Source organism: Procambarus clarkii, chromosome 54 (genome assembly GCF_040958095.1).
Source record: "Procambarus clarkii isolate CNS0578487 chromosome 54, FALCON_Pclarkii_2.0, whole genome shotgun sequence".
NCBI classification, from domain to species: Eukaryota; Metazoa; Arthropoda; class Malacostraca; order Decapoda; family Cambaridae; genus Procambarus; species Procambarus clarkii.
Window position 1 is genome coordinate 406,560 of NC_091203.1, and position 14,001 is coordinate 420,560.

Here is a 14,001-nt window from a genome sequence, read left to right on the forward strand (position 1 = left end):
GTTAATGATCCATATATTTACTGGTGATAAATCATCAATTGATTTCTTTAATTGGTCATAAGATTAAGTTATTACACAATGAACTGGTGCACGAACCACACTAGTTCCTAGACGTATATGAAGTTCTAGCAATAACCCCCCAATGTAGGTGTTTGAGGCTTTGATTCAAGTTAATTATCTATACAGCCCATTAATTATTTAAGTGATTATACTTCCGAATATTTAACCATAGTCACTGGTTCTCAATGGAGTTTCTGATAATCACTTTTTCATTAGTTTCCCTCTTTACTATAAAAGCGGGTGGTCCTTCGTAATTGATTTCATTACTTTAATAATTAAATTAATACAGTCAAGCCCCAAATGTTCCACAACCACACCACAAATAGTACACCACTACTGCCACACAATTACTAACTAGTACACCACTTCTATCACGCTATAAATAGTACACCACTACTACCACACCATAACTACCATACCATAACTAGTACACCACTACTATCACACCACAACTACCACACCACAACTAGTACACTACTACTACCACACCATAACTAGTACACAACAACTAATACACCACTACTACCACAGCACAACTATTATACCACTACTACAACAATACAACTAGTACACCACCACTACTACAACACCACAACTAGTACATCACTACTAGTACACCACTACTACCACACCACAACTAGTACATCACTACTACCACACCACATCTAGAACACCACTACTACCACACCACAACTAGTACAACACTACTACCACACCAAGACTAGTTCAACACTACTACCACACCACCACTAGAACAACACTACTAGCATGCCACCAAAAGTGCACCACTATTACCAAATCACAACTAGTACAACATTACTACAACACCACAAATTGTAGACCACCACTAGTACATCGTTAATTCCACACCAGAAATAGTACACCACCAATAGTACACAACTTCCAGTACACCAGTACTACCACACTACAACTAGTACACCACTACTACAACACAACCATTAGTACACCACTACTACCACACCACAACTAGTACAACACTACTACCACACCACAACTAGTACACTACTACTTTAACACCACAACTAGTACACCACTACAACCAAACCACAAGTAGTACACCACTAATAATATATCCCAACTAGAACACCTCTATTACCACACCATAACTAGTACACCTCTACTACCACACATCAATTAGTACACCACCACCATTACACAACTACAACAACACCACGACTAGTACACTACTACTACCACACCACAACTAGTACACCACTACTGCCACACAATTACTAGAACACCACTACTATCACGCTATAAATAGTACACCACTACTACCATACAATAACTAGTACACAACTACTATCACACAACAACTACCACACCACAACTACCATACCATAACTAGTACACAACTACTATCACACCACAACTACCACACCACAACTAGTACACTACTACTACCACACCATAACTAGTACACAACAACTAGTATACCACTGCTCCCACAGCAGAACTATTATACCACTACTACAACAATACAACTAGTACACCACTACTACAACACCACAACTAGTACATTACTACTAGTACAACACTACTACCACACTACAACTAGTACATCACTACTACCACACCACATCTAGTACACCACTTCTACCACACCACAACTAGTACACCACTACTAACACACCACAACTAGTACACTACTACTACAACACCACAACTAGTACACCACTATAACCAAACCACAAGTAGTACACCACTAATAATATACCCCAACTAGAACACCTCTATTACCACACCACAATTAGTACACCACCACTATTACACAACTACAACAACACCATGACTAGTACACCACTAACACCACACCACAACTAGTACACCACTACTGCCACACAATTACTAGTACACCACTACTATCACGCTATAAATAGTACACCACTACTACCACACCACAACTACCATACCATAACTAGTACACAACTACTATCACACCACAACTACCACACCACAACTACCACACCACAACTAGTACACTACTACTACCACACCATAACTAGTACACAACAACTAATATACCACTACTACCACAGCAGAACTATTATACCACTACTACAACAATACAACTAGTACACCACTACTACAACACCACAACTAGTACATCACTACTAGTACACCACTACTACTACACCACAACTAGTACATCACTACTACCACACCACATCTAGTACACCACTACTACCACACCACAACTAGTACAAACCTACTACCTCACCACCACTTGTACACCACTACTACCACACCACAACTAGTAGATCACTACTAATACACCAATACTACCAAACCACAACTAGTAAATCACTACTACCACACCACATCTAGTACACCACTACTACCACACAACAACTAGTACATCACTACTACCACACCACATCTAGTACACCACTACTACCACACTACAACTAGTACACCAGTGCTACCACACCACGACTAGTACACCACTACTACCACACCACAACTAGTACACCACTACTGCCATACAATTACTAGTACACCACTACTATCACGCTATAAATAGTACACCACTACTACCACACCACAACTACCATAATATAACTAGTACAACACTACTATCACACCATATACTACCACACCACAACTAGTACACTACTACTACCACCACACTAAAAATAGTACACAACAACTAGTACACCACTACTACAACAACACAATTAGTACACCACTACTACAACACTACAACTAGTACATCACAACTAGTACACCACTACAACAACACTACAACTAGTACATCACAACTAGTACACCACTACTACCACACCACAACTAGTACATCAGTACTACCAAACCAGAACTAGTACACAACTACTACCACACCACAACCAGTACACCACTACTACCAAACTACCACTAGTTCAAAACTACTACAACGCCACATCTTGTACACCACTACTACCACACCACAACTAGTACAAACCTACTACCTCACCACCACTTGTACACCACTACTACGACACCACAACTAGTACACCACTACTACCACACCAACACTAGTTCAACACTACTACCACACCACCACTAGAACAACACTACTAGCACACCACCAAAAGTACACCTCTACTACCAAATTACAACTAGTACAACACTACTACCACAGCACAAATTGTAAACCTCCACAAGTACATCATTAATACCACACCAGAAATAGTACACCACCATTAGTACACAACTTCCAGTACACCAATTCTACCACACTACAACTAGTACACCACTACTACCACTCTACAACTAGTACACAACTAATACCAAACCACAACTAGTACACCACTACTACCACACTAAACCTGGTACACCACTAATTCCACACCACTACAATCACACCATCACTAATACACCACTACTACCACACAACAACTAGTACACCACTTTACCTACACAACAACTAGTACACCACTACAACCACACCATCATTAGTATACCACTGCTACCACACCATCACCAGTACACCAATACTACCACACAACAACTAGTACGTCACTACTGCCACACCACCACTAGTACACCACTACTACTACACTATCACTAGTACACCACTACTACCACACCACATCTAGTACACCACTACTACCACACTACAACTAGTACACCACTACTACCACACCACTAGTACACCACTTCTACCACACCATCACTAGTACACCACTATTAAAACACCATCACCAGTACACCACTACTACCACACCACAACTAGTACACCACCGCTAACACACCATTATTAGTATACCACTACTACCACACCACAACTTGTACACCACTTCTACCAAACGACAACTATTACACCACTACTACCACACCACAACTAGTATCCCACTACTACCACACCACGACTAGTACACCACTACTACAACATTACAATTAGTACACCACTACTACAACACAACAACTAGTACATCACACCTAGTACACCACTACTACCACACCACAACTAGTACACCACAACTACCACACCAGAACTAGTACACCACTACTACCACACTACAACTAGTACACCACTACTACCACACTACAAGTAGTACACTACTACTACCACACCACAACTAGTACACCACTACTACCACAACACCACTAGTACACCATTACTATCACACTACTACTAGTACACCACTACTACCAAATACCACTAGTACACCACTATACCACACCACAACTTGTAGACCACCACTAGTACACCACTACTACCACACCAGAAATAGTATACCACCAATAGTACACTACTACTAGTACTCCAATACTACCACATCACAACTAGTGCAACACTACTACCACACCATAACTAGTACACTACTACTACCACACCACAACTAGTACACCACTAGTACCACACCAAAATAGTACACCACTATTACCACACCACTAGTACACCACTACTACCACACCATCACTAGTACACCACTAGTACCACATCATCACAAGTACACCACTAATACTACACCACAAATAGTACACGACAACTAGTACACCATCACAACTACACCACCACTAGTATACTACTACTACCACTGCACAACTAGTACACCACTACTACCACATCACCATTAAAACACCACTACTTCCACATCACCAAAAGTATACCATTACTACAACACCACCATTAGTACACAACTACTACCACACCACAACTAGTACGCCACTACTACCACACCACAACTAGTACACTACTACTACAACAACACAACTAGTACACCACTACAACCACACCATAAGTTATACACCACTATTAATATACGCAAACTAGTACACCTCTATTACCACACCACAACTAGTACACCTCTACTACCACACAACAATTAGTACACCACCAATATTACACAACTGCAACAACACCACGATTATTACACCACTACTACCACACCACAAAAAGTACACCATTACTGCCACACAACTACTAGTACACCACTACTATCACACTATAAATAGTACACCACTACTACCACACCATAACTACCACACCATAACTAGTACACCACTACTACCACACAACAACTAGCACATTACTACTACCACACCATAACTAGTACACAACAACTTGTACACATCTTCTACCACACCACAACTAGTACACCACTACTACAACAACACAACTTGTACACCACTACTACAACACCACAACTAGTACATCACAACTAGTACACCACTACTACCACACCACAACTAGTACACCACTACTACCACACAACAACTAGTACACCACTACTACAACACCACCATTAGTACATTACTACTACCACACAACAACTAGTACACCACTACTACCACACCACAACTAGTACACCACTACTACAACACCTCAACTAGTACACCACTACAACCACACCACAAGTAGTATACCAATAATAATATACCCCAACGAGTACACCTCTATTACCACAACACAACTAGTACACCTCTATTACCACACCACAACTAGTACACCTCTACTACTACACCACAATTAGTACACCACTACAATTACACAACTAAGGGAACACCACGACTAGTACACAACTACTACCACACCACAACTAGTACACCACTACTGCCACACAATTACTAGTACACCACTACTATCACACTATAAATAGTACAACACTACTATCACACCACAACTACCATACCATAACTAGTACACCACCACTATCACACCACAACTACCTCACCACAACTAGTACACTACTACTACCTCTCCATAACTAGTACACAACAACTAGTACACCACTATTACCACAGCACAACTATTACACCACTACAACAACAACAAAACTAGTACACCACTACTACAACACAACAACTAGTACATCACAACTAGTACACCACTACTACCTCACTTCAACTAGTACACAACTTCTACCACACCACATCTAGTACACCACTACTACCACACCACATCTAGTACAAACCTACTACCTCTCCACTACTTGTAAACCACTACTACCACAACACAACTTGTACACCACTACTACCACACCACAACTAGTACACCACTACTGCCACACAATTACTAGTACACCACAACTATCACACAATAAATAGTACACCACTACTACCACACTACAACTACCATACCATAACAAGTACAACACTACTATCACACCACAACTACCACACCACAACTAGTACACTACTACTACCACCACACTATAACTAGTACACAACAACTAGTACACCACTACTACCACAGCACAACTGTTACACCACTACTACAACAACACAACTAGTACACCACTACTACAACACCACAACTAGTACATCACAACTAGTATACCACTACTACCACACCACAACTAGTACATCACTACTACCACACCAGAACTAGTACACAACTACTACCACACTACAACTAGTACACCACTAACACCACACTACAACTAGTACACAACTACTACCACACCACATCTAGTTCACCCCTACTACCACACCATAACTAGTACAAACCTACTACCTCACCACCACTTGTACACCACTACTACCACACCACAACTAATACACAACTACTACCACACCAACACTAGTTCAACACTACTACCACACTACCACTAGAACAACACTACTAGCACACCACCAAAAGTACACCACTTCTACCAAATCACAACTAGTACAACACTACTACCACACCACAAATTGTAGACCACCACTAGTACATTATTAATACCACACCATAAATAGTACACCACCAATAGTACACAACTTCCAGTACACCAATACTACCACACTACAACCAGTGCACCACTACTACCACTCCACAACTAGTACACCACTACTACCAAACCACAACTAGTACACCACTACTACCACACCAAAACTGGTACACCACTACTTCCACACCACTAGTACACCATTACTACCACACCACCACTAGTACACCACTACTACCACACCATCACTAATACACTACTACTAACACACCACAACTAGTACACCACTTTACCTACACAACAACTAGTACACCACTACTAACACACCATCATTAGTATACCACTGCTACCACACCGTCACTAGTACACCACTTCTACGACACAACAACTAGTACACCACTACTGCCACGCCACCACTAGTACACCACTACTCCCACATTATCACTAGTACACCAATACTACCACTGCACAACTAGTACACCACTACTACCACACCACCACTAGTACACCACTACTACTACACAATCACAAGTACACAACTACTACCACACCACATCTAGTACACCACTTCTACCATACTACAACTAGTACACCACTACTACCACACTACTAGTACACAACTTGTACCACACCATCACTAGTACACCACTATTACCACACCATCACTAGTACACCACTATTACCACACCATCACTAGTATACCACTACTACCACACCACAACTAGTACACCACCACTAACACACCACCATTAGTGCACCGCTACTACCACACCACAACTTGTACACCACTTCTTCCACATGACAACTATTACACCACTTCTCCCACACCACAACTACTATCCCACTACTACCACACCACGACTAGTACACCACTACTACCACACCACAACTAGTACACCACTAATACCACACCACAACTAGTTCACTACTACTACAACATTACAACTAGTACACCACTACTACAACACCACAACTAGTACATCACACCTAGTCCACAACTACTGCCACACCACAACTAGTACACCACTACTACCACACCAGAACTAGTACAACACTACTACCACACTACAACTAGTACAACACTACTACCACACTACAACTAGTACACTACTACTACCACACCACAACTAGTACACCACTTCTACCACACCACAACTTCTCCACTATTACTACCACACCACAACTAGTACAAACTTACTATCTCAATAGCACTAGTACCCCGCTACTACCACACCACAACTTGTACACCACTTCTACCTCACCACAACTATTACACCACTACTACCACACCACAACTAGTATCCCACTACTACCACACCATGACTAGTACACCACTACTACCACACCACAACTAGTACACTACTACTTCCACACAATTACTAGTTCACCACAACTATCACGCTATAAATAGTACACCACTACTACCACACCACAACTACCATACCGTAACTAGTACACCACTACTATCCCACCACAACTACCACACCACAACTAGTACACTACTACTACCACACCATCACTAGTACACAACAACTAGTACACCACTACTACCACAGCACAACTATTATACCACTACTACAACAATACAACTAGTACACCACTACTACAACACCACAACTAGTATATCACTACTACTTCCACACCACATCTAGTACACCACTACTTCCACACCACAACTAGTACAAACCTACTACCTCACCACCACTTGTACACCACTACACCCACACCACAACTAGTACACCACTACTACCACACCAAGACTAGTTCAACACTACTACCACACCACCACAAGAACAACATTACTAGCATGCCACCAAAAGTACACAACTATTACCAAATCGCAACTAGTACAACATTACTACAACACCACAAATTGTAGACCACCACTAGTACATCATTAATACCACACCAGAAATAGTACACCACCAATGGTACACAACTTCCGGTACACCAATACTACCACACTACATCTTGTACACCACTACTACCACTCCACAATTAATACACCACTACTACCACACCAAAACTAGTACACTACTACTACCACACCAAAACTGGTACACCACTACTTCCACACCACTAGTACACCATAACTACCACACCACCACTAGTACACCACTACTACCACACTATCACTAATATATCACTGCTACCACACCACATCTAGTACACCACTTTACCTACACAACAATTAGTACACCACTATTACCACACCATCATTAGTATACCATTGCTACCACACCATCACTAGTACACCACTACTACCACACCACAACTAGTACACCACTACTGCCACACCACCACTAGTACATCACTACTCCCACATTATCACTAGTACACCACTATTACCACACTATCACTAGTACACCACTACTACCACACCACATCTAGTACACCACTACTACCACACTACAACTAGTCCACCACTACTACCACACCACTAGTACACCACTACCACCACACCATCCCTAGTATACCACTACGACCACACCATCACTAGTACACCACTACTACCACACCACAACTAGTATATTACCACTAAAACACCACCATTAGTACACCACTACTACCACACCACCAATTGTACAACACTTCTACCACACCACAACTATTACACCACAACTAGTATCCCACTACTACCACACCACGACTAGTACACCACTACTACCACACCACAAAGAGTACACCACTAATACCACACCACAACTAGCTCACCACTACTACAACATTACAACTAGTACACCACTACTACCACACCACAACTAGTACACCACAACTACCACACCAGAACTAGTACACCACTACTACCACACTACAACTAGTACACCACTACTACCACACTACAAGTAGTACACTACTACTACCACACCACAACTAGTACACCACTACTACCACAACACCACTAGTACACCATTACTATCACACTACTACTAGTACACCACTACTACCAAATACCACTAGTACACCACTATACCACACCACAACTTGTAGACCACCACTAGTACACCACTACTACCACACCAGAAATAGTATACCACCAATAGTACACTACTACTAGTACTCCAATACTACCACATCACAACTAGTGCAACACTACTACCACACCATAACTAGTACACTACTACTACCACACCACAACTAGTACACCACTAGTACCACACCAAAATAGTACACCACTATTACCACACCACTAGTACACCACTACTACCACACCATCACTAGTACACCACTAGTACCACATCATCACAAGTACACCACTAATACTACACCACAAATAGTACACGACAACTAGTACACCATCACAACTACACCACCACTAGTATACTACTACTACCACTGCACAACTAGTACACCACTACTACCACATCACCATTAAAACACCACTACTTCCACATCACCAAAAGTATACCATTACTACAACACCACCATTAGTACACAACTACTACCACACCACAACTAGTACGCCACTACTACCACACCACAACTAGTACACTACTACTACAACAACACAACTAGTACACCACTACAACCACACCATAAGTTATACACCACTATTAATATACGCAAACTAGTACACCTCTATTACCACACCACAACTAGTACACCTCTACTACCACACAACAATTAGTACACCACCAATATTACACAACTGCAACAACACCACGATTATTACACCACTACTACCACACCACAAAAAGTACACCATTACTGCCACACAACTACTAGTACACCACTACTATCACACTATAAATAGTACACCACTACTACCACACCATAACTACCACACCATAACTAGTACACCACTACTACCACACAACAACTAGCACATTACTACTACCACACCATAACTAGTACACAACAACTTGTACACATCTTCTACCACACCACAACTAGTACACCACTACTACAACAACACAACTTGTACACCACTACTACAACACCACAACTAGTACATCACAACTAGTACACCACTACTACCACACCACAACTAGTACACCACTACTACCACACAACAACTAGTACACCACTACTACAACACCACCATTAGTACATTACTACTACCACACAACAACTAGTACACCACTACTACCACACCACAACTAGTACACCACTACTACAACACCTCAACTAGTACACCACTACAACCACACCACAAGTAGTATACCAATAATAATATACCCCAACGAGTACACCTCTATTACCACAACACAACTAGTACACCTCTATTACCACACCACAACTAGTACACCTCTACTACTACACCACAATTAGTACACCACTACAATTACACAACTACAAGAACACCACGACTAGTACACAACTACTACCACACCACAACTAGTACACCACTACTGCCACACAATTACTAGTACACCACTACTATCACACTATAAATAGTACAACACTACTATCACACCACAACTACCATACCATAACTAGTACACCACCACTATCACACCACAACTACCTCACCACAACTAGTACACTACTACTACCTCTCCATAACTAGTACACAACAACTAGTACACCACTATTACCACAGCACAACTATTACACCACTACAACAACAACAAAACTAGTACACCACTACTACAACACAACAACTAGTACATCACAACTAGTACACCACTACTACCTCACTTCAACTAGTACACAACTTCTACCACACCACATCTAGTACACCACTACTACCACACCACAACTAGTACAAACCTACTACCTCTCCACTACTTGTAAACCACTACTACCACAACACAACTTGTACACCACTACTACCACACCACAACTAGTACACCACTACTGCCACACAATTACTAGTACACCACAACTATCACACAATAAATAGTACACCACTACTACCACACTACAACTACCATACCATAACAAGTACAACACTACTATCACACCACAACTACCACACCACAACTAGTACACTACTACTACCACCACACTATAACTAGTACACAACAACTAGTACACCACTACTACCACAGCACAACTGTTACACCACTACTACAACAACACAACTAGTACACCACTACTACAACACCACAACTAGTACATCACAACTAGTATACCACTACTACCACACCACAACTAGTACATCACTACTACCACACCAGAACTAGTACACAACTACTACCACACTACAACTAGTACACCACTAACACCACACTACAACTAGTACACAACTACTACCACACCACATCTAGTTCACCCCTACTACCACACCATAACTAGTACAAACCTACTACCTCACCACCACTTGTACACCACTACTACCACACCACAACTAATACACAACTACTACCACACCAACACTAGTTCAACACTACTACCACACTACCACTAGAACAACACTACTAGCACACCACCAAAAGTACACCACTTCTACCAAATCACAACTAGTACAACACTACTACCACACCACAAATTGTAGACCACCACTAGTACATTATTAATACCACACCAGAAATAGTACACCACCAATAGTACACAACTTCCAGTACACCAATACTACCACACTACAACCAGTGCACCACTACTACCACTCCACAACTAGTACACCACTACTACCAAACCACAACTAGTACACCACTACTACCACACCAAAACTGGTACACCACTACTTCCACACCACTAGTACACCATTACTACCACACCACCACTAGTACACCACTACTACCACACCATCACTAATACACTACTACTAACACACCACAACTAGTACACCACTTTACCTACACAACAACTAGTACACCACTACTAACACACCATCATTAGTATACCACTGCTACCACACCGTCACTAGTACACCACTTCTACGACACAACAACTAGTACACCACTACTGCCACGCCACCACTAGTACACCACTACTCCCACATTATCACTAGTACACCAATACTACCACTGCACAACTAGTACACCACTACTACCACACCACCACTAGTACACCACTACTACTACACAATCACAAGTACACAACTACTACCACACCACATCTAGTACACCACTTCTACCATACTACAACTAGTACACCACTACTACCACACTACTAGTACACAACTTGTACCACACCATCACTAGTACACCACTATTACCACACCATCACTAGTACACCACTATTACCACACCATCACTAGTATACCACTACTACCACACCACAACTAGTACACCACCACTAACACACCACCATTAGTGCACCGCTACTACCACACCACAACTTGTACACCACTTCTTCCACATGACAACTATTACACCACTTCTCCCACACCACAACTACTATCCCACTACTACCACACCACGACTAGTACACCACTACTACCACACCACAACTAGTACACCACTAATACCACACCACAACTAGTTCACTACTACTACAACATTACAACTAGTACACCACTACTACAACACCACAACTAGTACATCACACCTAGTCCACAACTACTGCCACACCACAACTAGTACACCACTACTACCACACCAGAACTAGTACAACACTACTACCACACTACAACTAGTACAACACTACTACCACACTACAACTAGTACACTACTACTACCACACCACAACTAGTACACCACTTCTACCACACCACAACTTCTCCACTATTACTACCACACCACAACTAGTACAAACTTACTATCTCAATAGCACTAGTACCCCGCTACTACCACACCACAACTTGTACACCACTTCTACCTCACCACAACTATTACACCACTACTACCACACCACAACTAGTATCCCACTACTACCACACCATGACTAGTACACCACTACTACCACACCACAACTAGTACACTACTACTTCCACACAATTACTAGTTCACCACAACTATCACGCTATAAATAGTACACCACTACTACCACACCACAACTACCATACCGTAACTAGTACACCACTACTATCCCACCACAACTACCACACCACAACTAGTACACTACTACTACCACACCATCACTAGTACACAACAACTAGTACACCACTACTACCACAGCACAACTATTATACCACTACTACAACAATACAACTAGTACACCACTACTACAACACCACAACTAGTATATCACTACTACTTCCACACCACATCTAGTACACCACTACTTCCACCACAACTAGTACAAACCTACTACCTCACCACCACTTGTACACCACTACACCCACACCACAACTAGTACACCACTACTACCACACCAAGACTAGTTCAACACTACTACCACACCACCACTAGAACAACATTACTAGCATGCCACCAAAAGTACACAACTATTACCAAAT